The 22,905-nt window shown below is 38.9% G+C and overlaps 3 long non-coding RNA genes and 1 pseudogene across 4 annotated transcripts in view; 2 read left to right on the top strand and 2 right to left on the bottom strand.

Moving 5' to 3' along the window:
* LOC148646851 (Ig kappa chain V-III region MOPC 63-like) overlaps nucleotides 1-22,905 on the bottom strand; it is a 230,652-nt pseudogene that overhangs the window by 117,445 nt on the left and 90,302 nt on the right. The window lies entirely within an intron of this gene.
* On the top strand, nucleotides 351-2,366 carry LOC148646854 (uncharacterized). The gene is made up of 3 exons (XR_015927661.1): nucleotides 351-521; nucleotides 1,270-1,429; nucleotides 2,074-2,366. It is a non-coding gene; the product is annotated as an uncharacterized LOC148646854 (long non-coding RNA).
* Nucleotides 9,342-11,045, bottom strand: LOC148646855 (uncharacterized). Its single transcript, XR_015927664.1, has 2 exons — nucleotides 10,827-11,045; nucleotides 9,342-10,692 (listed from the first exon to the last, which is right to left on the bottom strand). It is a non-coding gene; the product is annotated as an uncharacterized LOC148646855 (long non-coding RNA).
* On the top strand, nucleotides 19,004-19,784 carry LOC148646856 (uncharacterized). The gene is made up of 2 exons (XR_015927642.1): nucleotides 19,004-19,246; nucleotides 19,483-19,784. It is a non-coding gene; the product is annotated as an uncharacterized LOC148646856 (long non-coding RNA).

Raw genomic sequence — 22,905 nt, forward strand, 5'->3', positions numbered from 1 at the left:
GGTTAGTCCCTTTGGACGTCCGTGACATATGCGATTAGAATCTTGGCAAAAGAACAGCTTCATGGTGGTGCAACAATTCTAGTGTTCAGTGTTTTCTGTTTAGCTACAGTAGCTATCAGGAAAATATATATATATTTATAATTAAAAGCTAAATATTTGAGGGAATCTCTTCAATATGTTCTTCTCAGTTTTTTTTTATCTGATGCGTCCCCAAAACAAATAGTAATGCAATAGTTTGAAACTTTTCTATGTGCTAGGCAGCTGCTATGGGCTTAAGTGATTGCAAATGTGAAAAGAATATATAACATATTATGATATGCACAATTTCAACAAATTTCAGTATAGTATTTTTTCAGTATTTTTTTTTTAAACAGGAAATTGACATTACCATGATGAAAGGCACAGGCAAGTTTCGAACCAAGAATATTAAAATCGCTGGCTGTGCTGTCACAGCCCTGGAGCTGCCATTAAATGGAGATGCACTTGGATTCTACATATTGATGACAGAGGATGTCAGCAAGGTAGGTCCTGCCCTTCTAATAATAAATACACACTCTAAGGTAAATACTGATGTGAAGGGAATCATAAAATACAGTATTCTTACTATATTTTGTCTACACAAGTAAATAGAAATTACATCATATAATTCAAAGGTTTTCTAATGCATCATAATTTATACAATGATACTATAGCTATAATACTATTAGCTATAAAATACTGTACAGGACTGACAGTTTGCTCAGTGGCAACCATATGTCCACTCTGGTCTCAGAAAGGAGATCATTAGACCCATCTGATTTTAGTAGCTTGAAGGACAAAGCTCATTATCTCCAGTGCTTGTGCTTTCTCTTCTTGATCTCACCTTTCATGGATCTCTTCTTGATCTCACTTACTTTATCCTAAGTAAAATCAGACTGAGTTCCATAGTCTCCTTCATTATGGGCAGTGTTATGGAATCTGGAGGCAGTTCAGTGCAATTCATACTCAATTCTAAATAACAAAGGAGCTGAAATGATTGATTGTAATTTCAAGCAATGCTTCCACTTAAGGAATTCAAATTAGTTGGATATGGTTTCACATACATCAGTTATATAGAACAATCATGTTAATGTAGGTCCTTCATGGTAGTCAGGTCAGAAAAGTGTTTTGGTTTGACAAATAAAGATTTGATACTTTATGTGAAACATGACTTTTTTGTATTTGTACCACCATTTTGAAAATATTTTTTCAGTGCCATCAGGTAATTTATCGTACATTTTCATGTTATAGCTGCAAACAGTTGAGAAACACCTTCATGAAATCAACCTGGAAGAGGTCCTGAAGGCGTCTGTGCAAGAGATGCAGGTCAAAATGCCACACTTTATAGCTGAGACCGATTTAGTGTGCCAGCTGACTACTAATCATGTGGACATTGGGAAAACATTTACACGTAAGTCATCATTTTCTTTCATGTGGAAATGTTGAGAGACTGCAGTCCTATTCTAGGACTTTCAATACTTCATTGTACTTAGCTTGAATGAGCTGTGCACATTCACAATCCCACCCGGTACTGTATTCATAAATGCCTAAATAATCACTTTTCACCTTTTGAAGGTTGTAGTGATGTACAGTATTGGGGAAATGTCTGATTTTGTATTCAGATTGGTCATTTAATATTTTTTATGAACTATTCATTTTAACACTATATTTATTAAATATGTGAATAAATGAATATTAGGATTTAGATTATGTTACATTATGTGTTTCTGGCCATAATAATTTGTAGTAAGATTGAAGGTGTGTGAAACGGAGTGTGTATGAAGACAGTAGTGTAGTGAAAAGGGAAACACGCAACAATATACTGTACATCCCTGCGATAGAAGGCACAGTGAGCACATTCCTTCAGAGTACAACTTTAGTCAGCTTGCCTGCATCCTCTAGTGGGAACTAGAAATCTGGTGTCTATGGCCTTACTTGTACATGCATCCCATGAGATATCAAACTTTGCAATTACTGTCTATGTTATATTTATGATAGGTACAGATTAATAATGTTTATTCTGCATTTAATTTTCATTCATTTATGTTTCCTCAGCTGCTCCTGGTCCACAGTACAAGCCAAAAGTGACAACAGATGTCAAAATAAGTGTTACACCCTCTGGAATAATTTGTGAATCTGTGTCAGCGGGAGAAAATATTCCCATAGATTCACAGGTAACAATGCAGACACTTCAAAGTCTCACAATGCAACGTTTATCCAGCATCACAAACAATCGTTCATTTGTTTTCATAGTGGGTGTGAACAGAGTGCCTCTGAAACCTGGAGACCCCAGTGTTATTCCCATTTTTACAGTGAGGCTTGTTGTTCCACTGGATGACAAAGTACTGGAATAAATGAATCCTGCTGGATTCTGTTCTATCCATTCAATTGGATAAATTAAAGCAACTGTCAATGATTTTAATGGATAGCCTTCAAATAACCTTTTCATAATTTGGAACCGGGTGAAGGTTTATATAGTTTAACAAATTAAGTTTTGCTTGGTAATACTGTATGAATAATCATCATAGTGGCCTTAAAATGAACCCTGTCTTCACATCTTACTTCAGTCTAATAATCATACAGTATGTCTTTAAAATATGGCAGATTGTATATGCTATATAAAGATATAAAATACATACCACCATTCGAAGGACTTCTTTCATATATTAGGAACACTAACCATGCTCTCCAGCTTTTAGACAACTACCATCTTTGAGGGCACAGAATGTTTCATTTTCACCATGAACATCAATCTCTGCACACTGTCATTTCCCACAATGATAGCCCTTAAGCACACAAATAGCGACTCCTGGACAATCACATTCCACTGGTACTTCCTTACCACCCCAATAAACTTTCTTTTCTCAGGACCATTAATGATGACCTCCCCATCTTACAAGATGATCCCTCCACTGCAACCCTCATGTGCACACAGAGAGGTTTCAGAACTCCTATTGCAGAAAGAAATCTGGAAATCCTTAAACTTGGATCCACAGTGACTAAGGTGTCAATTTTGAATCTGAGATTGTAGCTAAATTGTGTAAACTGTCAGGGGTCAAATCACATACTACACCTTATCACCTGGAGGGAATTGTCATGGAAGCCAGGTCTGACTCCTGTGTAGTGCACAGTTAAGGACCCTATGCATGACGGTATAATCCAGAAGGGTATGGAGAAGGACATCAGTGAAGATACAGCAGGGTCAGGATGGGATGACAGACAGGGTGAAGGTGACCAAGTCCAAAGGGGTCCAAAAAGGGGTTATCAGGGCACAGTCTGTTGTCAAGAGACTGGGTGATCCATCTGGGAATGGAGACAGTTAAAATCCCTGGGAAGGGGAACCAAGACCAGCAACACAGTACTAAAACCTTAACGGGACCAGGCGCTCCGAGCCCCGGACTCAGAAGGCCAGGACGCCGGGGTGAAGCCTATGCTGTCAGGTCACTCCTGGACCCACTGGTAGGCGGGTTTCCGGGAGTCTGTCTTTCAATGCTGAGCCAGGACCTGTGGAGACGCTAGGCTTTCAACCAAAATTCAAACAAGACACACCACTAAATAATAGAAGCTAATCTTAACAGAAAAGGGTAGGAGTGCCCTCTAGAGGAGGGATGTGGAACAGGAATCCACTGGATATGTTCAATAAGATATTGCTGGATCTTCTGGAAGCACACAGTGAAAGACAGAGCACTGGCAAAAATTTGCCACATGCTCTTGTCTACACTTATAATTGTACTCGTAATGAAGCAACCGAGGAGACATCCTTTCTTTCAACGTTTGGTATGCAACCTTGGTTTCCTATTGATCTCTGTTTTCAGAGGGACACAATCCCAAAACTTGTTATGTGCAGGATTTGAAAAACAGCCTTAAATATGCCTATAATCTTGTCTCCAAACTTGCAGAGAAAAGACATTTAATGAATAAGAGGCGTTGTGATGCCAAAGTAACCAGTTCTACCATTGACATGGGTTAACAGGTGTACGTATGAAATGTGGGCCTTAGAAAGCAGCTCGAGAGTGCTGTGCTGAGCCAACAGTGTAAATTGTGGTGAAAAGCCCAATAAAGATATTTCACTTTGTGGTGAGCCTTGAGGATTGAGATGTTCTAAATAGGGAACTTTTGCTTCCCTGTAGATTCTTACCAGTGAACCTGGATACTAAAGAGCAGCCAGAAACTCAGGGCTCGTGTCAGTTAGAAGGGGAGTTTATGTCTGCAAATGAAGAAGACACCTAACCTAGTAGTGTTAGCACCTAGTAGTGCTAACCTTCAGACTCTTAATCAATATGCACCTGAGTTCTTCATGGGTTATCAAGACATATCCATGACTCAGGAGGTGGAGTATTACAGCCTATAGCCATATCACTCTGCAACTCATAACTGAAAACCCCCTCAAGCTAAGCAGGTGTGAGCCTGGTCAGTACCTGGATGGGAGACCTCCTGTGAAAAACTATGGTTGCTGCTGGAAGAGGTGTTAGTGGGGCCAGCATGGGATGTTTTGTGTGGAGTGTCCAGAAAAGCGCTATATAAGTATTAGCAATTATTATTATTATGATGATAGTTAATTCCAAGTAGAGGAAGAAAAATCCAGTGGAGCAACTCTTACTGAAGATCAAGTCCCCTACTCTAGTAGGCGCAGTCACATAATCGCATACCTTGCTGATTATTAAATTGGTTATAGTGATGGTTTGGGCAATAGATTGATGTTTTCAACTGTTGCAAAATAATATTGGTATTATATCAATTGGGGAACAAGCACAACAAATCACAGCAGCTCAGTCACTGAGGAGTGCCCAGTGCTCGAGATGAATAGCTAACAGTAACTCTCCCAAATTCCTTAAACTCTCTCCTGTCACCTGAATGTACACACCTAAATTATCTTCTCCCGTATTGGTGTTGGGTCAAGACAGAGGACTCATTGGAGTATTAGTCATCTTTTCTGTGGAGATTAGAAACAGAAAGGAAATTGACAGACTACCAGATTATTGTTTACATTTTGTAAATAAGATTAGAGATTATTGAGTGGAAGGTGGATACCTTGACTATTTCTTCATCAGGAATTATTTGAAAGTAAAAGAATGATGCTGTTGAACTGAATTGGGGGAAATATATATTTGAGGCTGTATGCAATATACAAACACAAAGCTGCAGGTTGTACTGTATGTGTTTCATTCTGCATCGTGAGTAGGCTTGTTCTTAAAGAGTGTGTAATAAAATACATACAAGTAATTGTGTATGTTTACTTTTACATATTGTGAAACGTAAGCTTTGAAACAAGGCGCAAATACTTAATCATATAGTTGTGCTGACGTTCTATAAGCTCCAGTCTGAAGAAATTATTTTTGGATTTTTCTTTGGACTTAAGGTGGCATATATATATCTGACCTTGAAATAAAGTTCTCTTAGTTATCATTTACATCAACAGCTGTGTCACCAGTTTTGAGCGGGGTTACATATAAACTCTAAAGCTTCATCCCTTAATGTTTATGCAACACGTGTAGATCCAATAAACAAATTAAATATGAGCTGCTTTTACATTAATGAGTTTATTAATTGTGTAAATATACTGATGGCAAAAAGAAACACAACACCTTCTCCTCCACACACTAGCCCTCCATTAGGTTTTGTTCTCCAAACACAAAATATTTGATCAAATTAAATTAACACACAGAATGTTTTACAGTAAGCTTTTCAGATATAAATACAGATATTTGCTGTAGATGTTTATTACATGTCCTAAGGGTTTATTTTTTAAAATAAAATATGATAATAATTTTTATTCTTTCCATTTTATCTCCCCGAATAATTTTAAATGGTACCTTTTCTGATTGTAAACTGACATCTATTCAATTTAATTTAGTTTCGGCACACAATCACACACAAAGCCAATTTTCCCAGAAGCCCCTCACAGGAAACCCATGCAACATGAAGAACATACGGACTCCACACAGATAGCACCTGAGGACTTGAATTAAACCCCAGCAATGCTAATGAATGTGCCTGCCCTTATATTGTAATATTAACTATCAAAAATGTTTTTCTGTATATTATATTATAAAATTTATAATACATTTTAAATTTAAATTCACTTAAAATTTTAAGAATCTTGAAATTCTATAAAAGTAGTTAGGAAACCATGTTTTTGCCTTTTTTCTACTTTTTGCGTGGGAATTCACACAAATTCACATTTAATACATATATTGTCTTAAATTCGTAGTGAGGGTTATTTTTACTGATTTCAATAGGTTCAGAGTGGTAGAACGAATGAGCTCTCTATAGGTCTTTCTTATATTGTTGCAGGCTATCAGTCCATGCTGACTTGAATAGTAGACCAGTAGACCTCCATTTGCACTCTCGTTTGCGGCACTCTTTTTTAAGGGATCATGTGGGATCATTATACCATGGAGAGTGTATAGTGGCTTTAACTACCTTAGTGTTTAACGGGGCAATTTCATCAAGGGCCTGTCTGACCACTGTATTATAGTTACAGATGCAGCCATTCAAAACACGTGGGGTATTTCACGATACACCACAGTGGGCGTGTCTCATGAAAACGCAGTATCACGCGGTGTAACGCGTCATTTGACGTCATGCCGGAAAGTATCTGGCATCACCTTGTAAAACCGCCAGGAGGAGCCAATAAAGCTTAACCTCTCATGTACAGCATTTGAGCTTTTAAATTTAAACTGTGTATTACAGCATGTTAATCATCAGTCATTAAAAAGTTGGTATATTTTATGAAAGCAAGATTGCTCAGTTGGACAAAAGTACACAACCTACCTTTATCAGAAATATTTATGCATCAAAGCCTTTACTGAAGATATTACTAATTGTATTAATAATGAATGACTTTGGACAAGCTGTAAACTCAAAGTATTACTCTGGTCCACATTCTTTCTAACCTTCATTTTAAACGGAAATACTTTTATTTTTTTCTTTGACAAACACCACTAGATTTTGTTGACCTAACTAACAGGACATTAGCTAGCCATTATGTTAAAGGAATTAATGACATTTTTTGCTCATTTCTTTAGCACATTTGTAGAAGCACTTGGAATCTGTCCAAGCCCTACTTTGTCAGGCATTTTCTTTTACTGTAACGGACATAAAAACTCCCTTGCAATGTCTAACAACGAAAATTATTTAAACTGCAACGCATCATTCAACCAGAGCACAAAATATCACAAGGATCCTCAAGAGCACAGCAAAGACTGTATTAAAAGATACTTGTATAAGATACATGAAAATCCAAGCTTTTTTATCTACGCTTTCTTTTCCGTATACCAGAGATTATGGTACCACTTCAGAAGGGTGTCAGCCAGTCAGATTCCAGGAATCGGTACTTTAAAGAAAAAATACACACCAGTATTCCATTTCTCCCTAAACATTTTAAGCATCGAAGTCTTTAACTAACATGTGAAATAGCAGGTATAAAAAGTGGTAGTTTTAAGCTTTTCTGCTAATATAATATGGAATCGCGTATCTAAAGAAATTAATAACGATATAATTATATTCATATACTGCAACGCAGTAGTACATGCTGTACAACGTCTGTTGATTCTGTATGTGTAGGGCTGTTTCACTGTTTCTTATGTGACCTTTGCTGGTGGTACTGTGGTCTATGTTCCTGCCTTGTAAACCAGAAATTGTGTGTTCAAATCCAGCCCATCCTGTGACTCTTCTCTTAAACAAAAAGTTGTTCTCTTTTCTCTTTGGTTTCTGTCAAAGTGCAATGAAACCTTTAACTTGATTCTTATGGATGCCCGGTCCCGCCAGGGATTTAAAAAAACATGCAATCACATATCTAAAGAAATATGTAACAGTATGACTATGTTCATGCACAAATAGTAGCATGTGACACTTAGACTTGACTTTTTTTAGGGTAGACTTGACTTTATTGCCATGAGATATACAATAGATTGTCATTAAATAACCTTATGTTTATTAATCTTCCTTGTTATGCACAGTGGGAATGGTAATGTAATGGGAATTAATTTAATCAAAGAGATCTCTCTGGGTGGGGCGCGGGACAGCCGGCAGGCAGGCGGTGGGTGACAGAGAAGAAAAGAAAGGCAGCTTTTAACTCCGCAAGTCTGAGTTTTTGTGTCCGTCATCGTTACACTATCATTCTTTCCATCGAAAACCTGTTCATATATGACCTTTCAGAACACCTATCTGTTTTCTTCCTAGCACAATTTATGAGCACTCTGTGATTAAATTAATTCTCATTACATTATCATTCTCACTGTGCATAACAAGGAAGATTAATAAACATAAAGTTGTTTAATGACAAACTATTGTTTATCTCATGGCTAGATAGTAAAGTCTAGCCAAAAAGAGAAAACATCGACTTTATTTAAACTCCAGCGAAAGTATTAATTACCATACTTTTATGGTACATGACTTTGCTAAAATGTATTTAAAACTAAAAATGATTACGCTTTGAGTGGAGTGTCCAGATAAAGTGCTATATTAGTGTAAGCAATTAATTAATTAAATTACAAATGCCAGCGGAGAGAGAGAGAGAGACACAGCTTTTCATTGTCAAAAAGTAATTGTTTTTTAATTTGTCAGCACCCAGACGCGTTTTAAATAAAATGCTTTATTCATTCTTAATCAGACTCACATTCCCGAATGTCCCCCCCCGCCCCGCCCCGCCCCGCCCCACTCAACAATCCTAGGAAGAACACGAAACAGCCTGTTAATAAAATGGTTGCAATTTTGTTCGGTCAGTTATTTCTCCCAGAATTTGTAAATCGCATTGATCAGTTCTTGCTTTGTGCTGGCTTTAGCTCGATGACATTGGAACACAGCGACTCAGACACCCATTGAATGGAAAGGGACACTTTAATTTTTTGTACGGCTGGCACAGCACCCCACCACACCCATGCGCCAGCAGAGAGAGAGAGACACACACACACCGGTTTTCACTGTCAAAAAGAAATTGTTTTTTTTACTTTTGTACCATTTTGTTTTTTACATTCCTCTTGTTTAACAGGAATGTTTTGTTTCTGGACATACTGTTAGACTAGGGGAAAAGAGCGCCTCCTTCTTCGAAGTATTTCGTTGATTCGATCACAAATTCTTTTCCAGTCGCACAAAGTAAGTGTTGAGATTCTCCGATTCACCATGCTACTAATGGTTTCTCGGAGATTGCAAAGCATGGCACTTTTGCCTCTGGACCCATCGAAATTTACCGATGTGGTCCACCCCCAGTAAATTTCAAAAGCCACAGGATTTCGAAACACGAGAGAGACAGAGACACACACAGTTTTTCATTGTCAAAAAGTAACTGTTTTTTACTTTGTCAGCACCCAGACAAACGCAAATGCGTTTTTAATAAAATGCTTTTATTCCTTCTTTATCAGACTCACATTCCCGAATGTCTCCCGCCCCGGTCAACAATCCACATCTCTCCCCTTTTTACAAAATGACATTGTTGAAAACTGTTCCAGAGCAACTGTTGTTTCATCGGTGAAAAGTACATCATGAAATGTCTCCCCCTGTTCAATCCATTGGAGCACTTGTTTGAGTCTTTCCTCTTTGTTTTTTACCCTTATAATGGGGCATGTGTTGTTTTTTTTGTATCTCCATCCAAGCCTTCTGCGCACTCTTCTTATCGATGTCAGACTAACGCAAATACTGTACAATGTCTCGTGTTGACTTCCCGTTTCTTTTCATCTTCATTATTTGGTGTGAGAGAGTCTTCATGATTTGGCCACAGTCCGTCTCCTTACCAAAGCGATTCAGTGGTGCAGCTTGAAGTCTGTACCTGTATACCCATATCTTGATTTAAATACTTTTATTTTTTCACAATCTGGCAATGCCAGACAGAATTCACATTCGCTGCAGCCAAATGGCCTTGCAGATCAGAAAATCAAGGAACGCAACAATTATTGCCCGGCTCCTCAATGGGATAGCTTTACCGTGCTAATGCGTTGGTTTAACAGTCCGGGTGTGGCAAGCTTCTAATGTCTCCCGACTTCGGCGAAAAGGAACTTGTCTTTCATTGGAAGACAATGAACACATTCTAACCGTACATGAGAATATACAGATGCAGCCATTCAAAACGGGTGGGGTATTTCGTGGTATACCTCGGTGGCGTGTCGCATCAAAACGCGGTATCACCCGGTGTATCGCATCATTTAACGTCATGCCGGAAAGTATCCGGAATCACCTTGTAAAACCGCCAGGTGGAGCCAATACAGCTTAACCTCTCATGTACAGCATTTAAGCTTTTAAATTTAAACTGTGTATTACAGCATGTTAATCATCAGTCATTAAGAAGTTGGTATATTTTATGAAAGTACGATTGCTCAGTTGGACAAAAGTGCACAACCTACCTTTATCATAAATATTTTAATGATGCAGAAATATTTTATGCATAAAAGCCTTTACCGAAGATATTACTATAGTATTAATAACAGCCTGGACTCCTGTGATGGTCAGAGTGAAGTCAGTCCCAGATCCACTGCCACTGAAACGCTCTGGGATCCCAGTCTGACATAGTTGCTGCATAAATCAGGAATTTATTAGTTTCTCCAACTTTCTTTTGGTACCAGGCTAGGAATCTGTTATTGTATAGTGCTGCACTGGTCTTACAGTTCACAGTGACTGTCTGTCCAGGGAGAACAGATTTCATTGCTGGAGTCTGAGTCACAGTTACCTGTCCTCTGGATTCTGCAAATGAGAAAGTAGTAAATATCATTAAAATATCATTAAAAATTTAATTGATTTCCTGTTTTATACAAAACATTTCATTTTTACCTATAGTTGTAAACTACGTTCATCAAATATTTCAGACCCATTCCTACCTCGAGCAGAGACTAGGAGTGTCCAGATGAAAATAGTGATGAAGGTCATTGTTGCTGTGGGTTGTGTTTCCCTGAAGGGCAGCTCTCAGTCTTGAAGTGTTAAACTCACAGGGCTATAAACACTCCCAGAGCATGTACTGCCAATGCAAAGTGTCTTTTCTATGCAAATTGTCTTCCTGGCTTTAGCAGCACTTGTAGCCAGTCAGTGCTGGAAACACAGGCTTGGTGGTGTTTGTTGTGACAGAAAAAGATTAACAGTTTAGCATGAACACTCCCAGAACCGCAGGACTAGACAGAGAGCAGCTCTATAAGGAAACGAGAATGAGACACAATCAGCTGAGACCTTTTTCCATTCAGCATAGCATGAATGGATTGGGGTGTTGAGAGTTTGGTTAAATCAGCACTTGGCTCTGTGTGTTTAGACACATTACTGGTGGAGGTGATACCATGTTTAACAGAGACTGAAGTTTGTAAATACACAGTTTGTATTTCATATTCTACAGCTATTGGAATATTAATAAACAGCTATTACTTAAAATCACATTTTACTTAAGCTAAACACTTACAGTAAATACAGGCTTTTTGTTTAATTAGGGCTGCACAGTTTATGACTCAGACAGAGGTTCGATCTGTCTTCCCTTGGCTGGCTAAGGGCTGAATTCTCTAAAACGTGAGATTGCATAATTGATTTTTAGTGCTTTCAACACAGAAGCTGTCAAAAATACTCATGTCCAGACTGACTCTGTCTATCATTGTCGTGAAAAGAGCATGTTTATAAAGGGCTGTGCCTCAGACCTCTTTAGAGATTCATCAGCCTTACTCTGCTGACCACACTCAGCTGAGAACCTCATCCACCCCTGTCAACCCTTCACTTGCGACCCCAAGTGGTTTAGTCCTATATCTACAGTCTCTCCACAGTTTCCTATTGCCAACTAGGGACTCTATGTCACAAACCATCGTTCCACTTATACTATAGTTAACTAACTATTGAAGTTAATTGGCCAGTTTTGAACGTAGTGGGCACCACCATTAGCATTGTCAACTCTAAGCTCTAAGATCATACAAATACTGATCTCTGGGTTTACATCAGAAACATTTAGGCACACACTGCTCTCTGGGTTTACATTATGTACACTTAGACACAGTCTGAGATACAGTATATCAGTTATATCACCCTGTAACTCCTGGAAGAGAAGAAGGTTACTGCTGGAAAGGTGATAATTGGACCAGTAGGGGGAGCTAACTCTGTGGTCTGTGTGGGTCCTAATGCCCCAGTATAGTGACAGTCAACATATACTGTACAAAGGAGCCGTTCTTCGGATGAGACCTTAACAAGGTGCTGACTCTCTATGGTCATTAAAAATCTCAGCATGTTTATTGAAAAGAGTAGGGGTGTTACCCCTGGCATCCTACCTAAATTTCCCATGTCCTCTACTCATCATGGCCTCCTCCTGGGACACTTTGGCTGCTGTTGCATCATCCAGGTGAGGCTACACTTTGGTGGCGGTGGAGGGGAGTCCCCATTCCCTGTAAAGCTCTTTGAGTGTCAAGAGAAGAGCCGTATAAATTAAATATTAATGAAAATGGAGGTGGACCTTGTCAGGCAGCTCCAATCCCCCTAGGGAAATCTGCAACACAACATTGTGTCCTGATATTGTCATGCCCTCTACATCTGGAGGGCGCTCCTACTCTGTCCTGTCCCTAGTTCCCTGTACTTTGCTTGTCCATCCGCTGTGTCTTTGTCTGGGGCTATATATTTCTGGGTCACACTTTCCTCCTCACACAGCATTGAGGTTTAGAATTTCTTGAGACTCGCCTAGCACCAGGTCGCTCCATGTCCGTGGCCTGAGGGCATAGGTTTCTATATAGCATTTCCTGGACAGCTGAACCCGGGCTAAACCCTGTTCCGCCACTACGCATAGGGTCTTTTTTCACTTTGGGCAGAAGAGACCAAAGACTATACTCCTCATGGAATTGACAGTCTTGTCTCTTTGTGTTCAGATACAGCAAGATTACTGTATGCAAACAGAAACAAACATAATCTAAAAGTAAACTAGCAGTCAGCAGTGTCTTTCAATTACATGACTTGCAGACAGAGACAGAGAAGTCTTAGCTCCTGCCAATGACTCTAAAACTGCACCAGAAGGTATCACTACTGTGTCTCCTAGTATGTAAATGCAGGTAACTAGATAACTAGCTACTGTAAGTGCCTGTATAGTGTTAAATAACAACAGCTCCTTCTAGATACAGTCAGAAGAACATAAAAACATGTTACAAACTATAAGAGGATGTTTGACTCATCTATCTCAGTTCACAAATGAAGCATTTGTGCTGAAATCAGTATAGTTAAAGTGCTAATAATTAATTATTAAGTGTAAAACAAAAAAAAACACTGAAAGTTTAAATTATGTAAATAAGTGTTAAATGAATTGTTCCAAATATTTTACCATATGCTGTTTGATTTTTTTATTTCGTAATCCGGTGAACAGCAGTGTAAGTTTATGACTCCAAGCACAGACTAGCCTGGTATCGAAGATGCCAGGCTGAAGATGCAACAGATTGTTACTGTCAGAGTTACCATGAGCTCAATAATAGCTGTCTCTCCCTCCAGTGTTACACACATAGAAATAACTCCCTCAGCAGGTCAGCTGCGACCTGAAGCTGAGGCTGAAAGTAATGACACTGTCACGATTATAGTTCCCCCTCCTTAAGGGTGCTCCAGCCCTTTCACTTAAGACTTTATTCTATGCACCTGCTCCCTATTCCCAGCCCACCTTAAAAGCCAGGCGCTGACGCTCATCCGGGCTCTGCATCTGATTTCCATATCATGCGAGTCCGGGACCTGGAAGCGCCTGGTCCGCCGGTTCCGACCCGGCCTTCATGGTTTTTAATTCCTTCTTCTAATGGATCTTCTGGTTTTGGACTTTCTCGTGTATTTTTGGATACTCTAAGGATTACTCTTTGGGATTGTTCGCCTCGGCCACACCTCCCCCGTGCACCAGCGCAACTTGGACACGACCCCCTGTCTTCAGCCCCGTATTCCTGCATGACGTTTCCCAGTGTTTCCCCACTCCGTCGGATTGTGTCGTACGCATAGGGTCCGGAAAGAACTGTTCGTTACAGACACAGGACATAGCCCATGGAGGAGCTCAGCTTTTTGTTTAGAAGTAGTCTGAAATGGTGGCAAGTAGAGCTGTTCTCAACAACTTGGAAATTAAAATATTATAATATTCATTTAGATTTAAATTGTAGGATCATACAGATATGTCTGTGCTGAGGAAAAGATGAAGGGAAATAAAATATTTTTCTCATGTTGAAGTAAAAACTGATAATAACCAAACCAATATATTGTGACAGGTTAAAGAATAGAAGTAAACAGGCCTTCGTTGTACCTTTTTCACATCATATCACAACTCTTTCAATAATTGCTTGTCCAATTTAGGGCTTCTGTGGCCCAGAGCTTATCCTGCAAAGCACCGGGCACATGGTGGGATACACACTGGTGGAGAAGGGGGTTTTCATTTGCTGTTACAATTAGAAATTGTAACAGCAAATTGCAAGAGGATTTGTGTCACAATCGTCATCCCTCCTCTAAAGGGCGCTCCGACCCTTTCCTATTTTAGTTCATTATGTGCAGCTGTCCATGTTTTCCTTGTTATTATTTAAAGCCTGGCACTCCCACTATTCCACGCTCTGCATTGGAATACGTACGCCCAGAAGCCCACATACCAGCGGATCATGGAGGGACCCAACGGCATAGGCTTCATCAGGCATCCTGACCTGCTGAGTCCAGGGCTCGGAGCACCTGGCCTCATTACTGTTTTTATCCTCCTGAATCCCTGTCACTATTCCTGTTCCAGATCCCATTCCAGTTTTAATCTTGTCTGTCTCGGATTGGATCTCCCAGCTCCTGGACCCTGGACTGTGACCCGATTTCCCCTTTGGACTGCCTTAGGACTTGTCATCAGATCACAGCCGTCACGCCCCCCCGTCTGTCATCCCGTCCTGCTCTTGCTGTGTTTCCCTTGAGGTCTTATTCCAGTCACTTCCGGATTATAGCGTCTGCATAGGGTCTAAAGTACGCACTACCTGGGAGTCAGGACCAGCTCCCGTGACAATTTGACGACTTTTAGAAACCAATCAAACATCATAATTTACAGTCTCATGCAGGAATTCCGAATAAACAACATACAGTTTATTAATACAGTATTATCAATACGTGCATAACAAACAAGCGTAACAAAATACATCTGAGAAATGATCTGCTGTGATATGAATGACTGATTACAAGGGGATTACAAAGAAAAGAGTTAATAATTTCAGAGTTAAAATATGCAGAGATGATAATGTTTTACAGTCTAGCTCGTAGGTTGTATCAGTCTCGTAAAACTAAATCATATTCATATTCTCAGACACAAGTGAATATGCATTAACTATCATGAACTAAACATCAAATGTGTGTTTGGAATAATAGCACACCTCTTGAGAATTATGATGTGAATAATGATATTTTACTTTGGTCTTTTAAAGCAGTTTGTGCACAGTTTTTCCTCTAGATATCTGCAAGGTAGGCAACAGAGGAACTTAGGTCATTCCGTGTTATAGTTTTTATTCAGTGTGTGCTTGGATATTCTGGATGTCGACAAAGAGTCTAGCTGTCTGATTTTGTTGATCATCGAAGTTCGCGTTGGGTTTACAAACAGAATATTTCTTCTGTTTCAGGAAGAATATCTTGGAATTCTGCACTTTACTGACACACTCTCTCAGCCTGGCTTCTCTGAGAAAAGTTTAAGTCCTGACTCGGACTGCTTGCAGTCCCATGGTTGAAAATTCAGTTTGCCAGTTTAGATGAAGAGATTGAGTCAGTGAGTTAACCAATGGAAAATGACTTGAGTTACAGTTTTGTAGTATCGCATCAGAAGTTGGTGATTGTCTGAGATGCCATCAGGTATACCACTAGGGCCCACCTTAAAGGTCACTCATCGGTGGATCTTCCTTTGGGTGATTGAACGTGCCCTGTGACTTTAAAGATCAGATCCAGATGTACCTATGGCTCTCAACTAGACATCCAGGCACTAGCAGTGGACATCCATCATGGGAGTTTAGATCGCCTCTGTTGTAGGAAGGATCGTTATCCAGAAGACAAAGTCATCTCTCTTACTTTCCCACATGTGAAAACCACCAGGTCATTCTTAGGCTGAGATCATAAGGATAACAAGCTTTTTAGCTACATTCCTATGTAGAGTATTTACACAGGCAGGCACCAGGTTATATGGTCAAGGTACACAAAGATTATTAGAAATCTTTAATTGCACCTTAATTCTAATTCTAAGAAAGATAGTTCCGGTCCTGAAATCTAATTGGCTGACACACTTTTGAAGCTGTGTTATATTCTCTGATATACGCACACCCTGGAAGGAATTTTGACATTTTACTGTGTGATAAAGGAATATCAATGCGCTGACTGATAAATAACTGTCAATCAAATCAATTGCATAGGCTTTTTTTTGCTGTCTTTGTTGCACTCTGCAGGATCCTTGTGATATTTTGTGCTCTCGTTGAATGATAGTGTCACATAGTTTAAATCATTTTCATTCTTAGAAATTATGATATGCTTGGTTAAAAGCAAGGGAGATTACAGTATGTCTGTTATAGTAGACATGAAAACAAGAGTTCACTTCCACATTATTGGAAACCCAATTTTAGTGACAAAGCGCTGGGGTCCTGGCAGCAGGCACTAAAACCAGCACAAGTGGGAGCACTCCCACGGCGAAAAAAAATGCCTGACAAACTAGGGATTGGACAGTTTTTGAAAATGTTCAAATGTGCTAAACAAAAAACAAAAAAGAAGTCATTTTTATCATATTGGCTAACTAATGTCCTCTCTTTGCTGCTGCTGCTCCGCAAAAAGTCTCCTTGAAACTTAAATGTCTGGGTTACCAAGCCATGGAGCTTGTGTTCGGGGTGGATGTTGGTCATCCCTGTTTCAAACCATGCTTTGATTTTTCCCTAAACCCCCCTCCCCAATTTTCAAATCTTCACCTCTGGGTTCCAGTGGAGCTTCACTTTCTTCTTTCTTGTCTCGGGAAAAGAGCTGTGCTGATAAATCGATGTGACAAACAAGTTTCTGCTCCCTATTTACTTTTCAGAGTTTCATGAAGCAACTTTATTTTTTAAAATTTAGATTTTCAAAAATTTACTTTTTTTCAAATTTTATTCTGATTTTATTCTGTCTTTTCAATACACAGATATTCAATGCTTATTCCCATGTACCTGACCTGAATCATCTCTGAGGGTTTCTTGGGGTGCAGACTGTGGGATAGAATGAACCCAGAAACAAAAAGATGTTTTGTAAAGTGAATCTCACCTTTCATTTAATATAATGTAATTAATTTAATTCATTCACTAATTAATTGTTTTTAACAACTGTTGTCTAACTTCCCCAGTGCTGGTTACAAACATACACAAGAGGATCAATAAGAAGGACTTTGAGAATAAAATGACACCAAAGGCCCAGGGTGAACAGAATGTATTCACACTAATACTTTTCAATGATAATCATGAATAATTGCTGAATCCATGGCTTTACACCCACTGCATAGTCATTACTATGATCTCTTTAATGTAAAGGACTATGCTATGATACTGATCAACTCGTCCAAAATATGCATGCATTGGAATTATAGCTGGTGATCATACTGTATACCCCTTACAGTACATGAAGTTAAAAGTCAATGATTAGCAAGGGTTAGAGTAAGATACACCATTAATCTTCAGTATTCATATTGTTAAGTTTATTCAATTATCACAGTATGAGGAACACTTCCAGCGCCTGCTTGTACAAGTAAATACATAGCACCAGTGCTACAGTGCCTATAATCCCACACTAAGCAGAGCTGTAACATTGACTGAAGATGAGGATTAAGAAGAGTTCTAACTACTGCTACCACTACTCCAGGTATTCCAGGTATAGAAGATCTAGAGAACAGATTTTAGTAAAAGATGCCAAAATGAATTAATATAATTACACACATCATTCTTAAATATATGATGGTTTATCAGGGCGCATAACACATTGTAACTGTGCATTTCTACATTTCAACCTCTGCTATAAAAAAATTACTTCAATAAAAAGTTGGGTTCAATTTTTGTTTTAATTCCTGTAGTGCGTTTAACCTTTAAAACTCACTGGGTATTAATTATCCTGCTATATCTTAGCAAGGCAGTTTCAACCAGTCTCTCCACTCTCTACTCCATTCCACCTGTGTTGAGTGGAGTAAGGGCTCGGCCGATTGTATCTCATCCTCTGCTCCTTATAAAGCTGCTCTCTGTCTAGTCCTGCTGTCCTGGGAGTGTTCATGCTAAACTGTTCATGTTGGCCCTGAATCCTGATGTTGGAGAAGTGAGCTTCACTTACCCCCCAGTTGGGAACCTGGATACAAAAATAAAGAGAGAATAGAAAGAGGAGAGGGAGGGAGTTGGAAACTTTAGACCTGAGGGTCTGAATGTTTGAGGTTTTAATACAGACACAATTGAGAAAGAGGACTGACCCCTTCAACTGTCGGTTATATAGAAGAACAGAAGACTGTCATGCAAAGAGAGAGCACACTCCCCATGAACATTAAAATAAGTTTTCAGTGTCTCTCCAGCCCCATAGATAAAACATGTCTTTCCTTCAACACTGTGAGGAATGTCCCATGGGACCACAAACATATAACAAGGTATTTTGTCAGATCTGAACTGAACATTTTGCCTCTCTTGTATTGCCCCAAAAGTATTAAGAGTGTTTAAGTCAGTGCAGTTAGTAATTGTGCTGCATCTGAACAAACAGAGCCAAGTGCAGTTTTAACCAGATTTTCTGCACTCCACCCCATTCCAGCTATGTTGGGTGAAATGCGGACATAGCTGATAAGTAGATTTGTGACAGTGTAAACTTATATAAAATGTGGGTTGCATGACTGTTTTTAATATGTGCATTTGCATGCTTCAGTCTCTGTAAAATACGTTTTTAGTTCAACTATTGATCCTGCTGTACCTGAACACACAAAACCAAGTACTGCTTTAACCAGACTCTCCACACTCCACTCCATTCAAGTTGGACTCAGCTGATTGTGTATAATCCTCTGCTCCTGATAAAGCTGCTTTCTGTCTAGTCCTGCTGTCCTGGGAGTGTTAATGTTAAACTGCTCATCTTGCTCTGTCACATCACGCAGCACCAAGCCTGTTTTTCTAGCACTGACTGGCTACTAGTGCAGCCTAACCCAGAAAGATAATTTGCATAGAAGACACTTCTGGGAGTGTTTATAGCCTTGTGAGTTTAACACTTCCAGACTGAGAGCTGCGCTTCATGGTAACAGAACCCACAGGAACAATGACTTTCTTCATCATATTTATCTGGACACTCCTCATCACTGATCAGGGTAGGAATGGGTTTGGATATTTTATAGAATTTAAAACATTTTTGTATTATGTGAAGAAGAAATCAAGATTTATGTTAATTTAAAAATAAAAAAATATTAAAGCATCATAATAAATATCTTATTAATTTATTCTGTTTTCATACTGTATGTCTATCATATAATGTATTACTGATTTACAGAATAAATTGGTATTTTCAATACTTTCCCACTTTTTGCAATGTTTTCTTCATTTTCAGAATCTAGTGGACAGATTTTTGTGACCCACGCTCCTACAATATTGACTGCTCCAGGACAGACAGTCACTGTTAGCTGTAAGACCAGTCCTGCAGTGTACAATAATGATCGCCTCAGCTGGTACCAACAGAAAGCTGGAAAAGCTCCTAACCTCCTGATCTATCTTGCAACTACCCGTCGGACTGGGATCCCAGAGCATTTCAGTGGCAGTGGCAGTGACCGTCACAGGAGTCCAGGCTGAAGAGGCACACAAACAAACTGAACTTCAATAAAATATATACTGTATATACAGTGGTGTGAAAAAGTGTTTGACCCCTTCCTGATTTCTTTTTTTTTTTCATGTTTGTCACACTGAAATGTTTCAGATCGTCAAACAAATTGAAGTTTTAGACAAAGATAACACAAGGAAACACAAAATGCAGTTTTTAAATGAAGGTTTTTATTATTAAGGGAAAAAAAATCCAAACCCACATGGCCCTGTGTGAAAAAGTGATTGCTCCCCCTGTTAAAACATAAATCAACTGTGGTTTATCACATCTTTGGATAGCTGAGTTCAATTTCTCTAGCTACACCCAGGCCTGATTACTGCCACACCTGTTCTCAATCAAGAAATCACTTAAATAGGACCTGCCTGACAAAGTGAAGTAGGCCAAAAGATCCTCAAAAGCTAGACATCATACTGCGATCCAAAGAAATTATGGGAACAAATGAGAAACAGAGTAATTGAGATTTATCAGTTTGGAAAAGGTTATAAAGCCATTTCTTAAGCTTTGGGACTCCAGCGAACCACAGTGAGAGCCATTATCCACAAATGGCGAAAACATGGAACAGTGGTGAACCATCCCAGGAGGGGCCAGCTGACCAAAATTACCCCAAGAGCGCAGCAACGACTCATCCAAAGTAGAGAGTCAAAGTAGAGAGTCAAAATGACAGGAGAAGTGTTATGACAGTGATATTGCCATCAGCCTAGAGTAATTCTGTAATATTAATAATCTCCTTTTCTCATATTCTGTTTCAGACTTCAGTACAGATGCAGCCATTCAAAGTGCGCGGTACAGACACGTACCTGAGGTAATTGGCTACGGCGTCGCGCATCATGATGCAAGATGACGCGGGGTACCTCGGTACATGATTGGTTGACCGACACTTGGTCTGTCGTAGAAAGACTTACAGTAAACGTCTTTACTGTGCCCGTTGTAGATATTGAATTTAACCACTGAAGGGAAATCTTAGTAGCTGAGCATAAAAAGAATAGGAGCATACTGTAACGTGTGTGAAGGCCATAAACGATATTAATTTTGGAACATAAATATACAGTATATGGCTGGTCTTGGTACTTTAAAGAAAAACTACACACCAGTATTCCATTTCTCCCTAAACATTTTAAGCATCGAAGTCTTTAACTAAAGAGATACCGGATTCAACAAGCATACTTTTAGAATTTGATTAAAAGGGAATATAATATGGAATCGCATATCTAAAGAATTTAATAACGATATGATTAGTGTACTGTGACAGGGCTGTGTAGGGCTGTTTCGCTTCTCTTTTCATGTGACTTCCCTTGTAGTCTACTGGTCTACATGCCTGCCTACTAACTGTTGGGTTGTGTGTTCAAATCCAGCTGGTGCTGGACTTCTCTTTTAACAAACATTTCTTCGAAAAGATAGAATAGCAATATTATGGACAATCAATTGACTTTTTTATTTCAAAATATCACAACATGATCGATTCTAAGTCATTTTTGATAACAACAATAACAATAATAAAAACTCCCTTGCTTTTAACAGAACGTTTCATAATGTCTAACAACGAAAATTATTTAAACTGCAACGCATCATTCAACCAGAGCGCAAAATATCACAAGGATCCTCAAGAGCACAGCAAAGACTGTATTAAAAGATACTTGTATAAGATACATGAGAATCCAAGCTTTTTTATCTACGCTTTCTTTTCCGTATACCAGAGATTATGGTACCACTTCGGAAGGGTGTCAGCCACTCAGATTCCAGGAATCGGTACTTTAAAGAAAAAATACACACCAGTATTCCATTTCTCCCTAAACATTTTAAGCATCGAAGTCTTTAACTAACATGTGAAATAGCAGGTATAAAAAGTGGTAGTTCTAAGCTTTTCTGCTAATATAATATGGAATCGCGTATCTAAAGAAATTAATAACGATATAATTATATTCATATACTGCAACGCAGTAGTACATGCTGTACAACGTCTGTTGATTCTGTATGTGTAGGGCTGTTTCACTGCTTCTCATGTGACCTTTGCTGGTGGTACTGTGGTCTATGTTCCTGCCTTGTAAACCAGAAATTGTTTGTTCAAATCCAGCCCATCCTGTGACTCTTCTCTTAAACAAAAAGTTGTTCTCTTTTCTCTTTGGTTTCTGTCAAAGCGCAATGAAACCTTTAACTTGATTCTTATGGATGCCCGGTCCCGCCAGGGATTTAAAAAAAACATGCAATCACATATCTAAAGAAATATGTAACAGTATGACTATGTTCATCCACAAATAGTAGCATGTGACACTTAGACTTGACTTTTTTTAGGGTAGACTTGACTTTATTGCCATGAGATATACAATAGATTGTCATTAAACAACCTTCTGTTTATTAATCTTCCTTGTTATGCACAGTGGGAATGGTAATGTAATGGGAATTAATTTAATCAAAGAGATCTCTCTGGGTGGGGCGCGGGACAGCCGGCAGGCAGGCGGTGGGTGACAGAGAAGAAAAGAAAGGCAGGTTTTAACTCCGCAAGTCTGAGTTTTTGTGTCCGTCATCGTTACACTATCATTCTTTCCATTGAAAACCTGTTTATATGTGACCTTTCAGAACACCTATCTGTTTTCTTCCTAGCACAATTTATGAGCACTCTGTGATTAAATTAATTCTCATTACATTATCATTCTCACTGTGCATAACAAGGAAGATTAATAAACATAAAGTTGTTTAATGACAAACTATTGTTTATCTCATGGCTAGATAGTAAAGTCTAGCCAAAAAGAGAAAACATCGACTTTATTTAAACTCCAGCGAAAGTATTAATTACCATACTTTTATGGTACATGACTTTGCTAAAATGTATTTAAAAATAAAAATGATTACGCTTTGAGTGGAGTGTCCAGATAAAGTGCTATATTAGTGTAAGCAATTAATTAATTAAATTACAAATGCCAGCGGAGAGAGAGAGACACAGCTTTTCATTGTCAAAAAGTAATTGTTTTTTAATTTGTCAGCACCCAGACAAACGCAAACGCGTTTTAAATAAAATGCTTTATTCATTCTTAATCAGACTCACATTCCCGAATGTCCCCCCCCGCCCCGCCCCGCCCCACTCAACAATCCTAGGAAGAACACGAAACAGCCTGTTAATAAAATGGTTGCAATTTTGTTCGGTCAGTTATTTCTCCCAGA

Source organism: Lepisosteus platostomus, chromosome 16 (assembly GCF_059453375.1).
Source record: "Lepisosteus platostomus isolate fLepPlt1 chromosome 16, fLepPlt1.hap1, whole genome shotgun sequence".
NCBI lineage: Eukaryota > Metazoa > Chordata > Actinopteri > Semionotiformes > Lepisosteidae > Lepisosteus > Lepisosteus platostomus.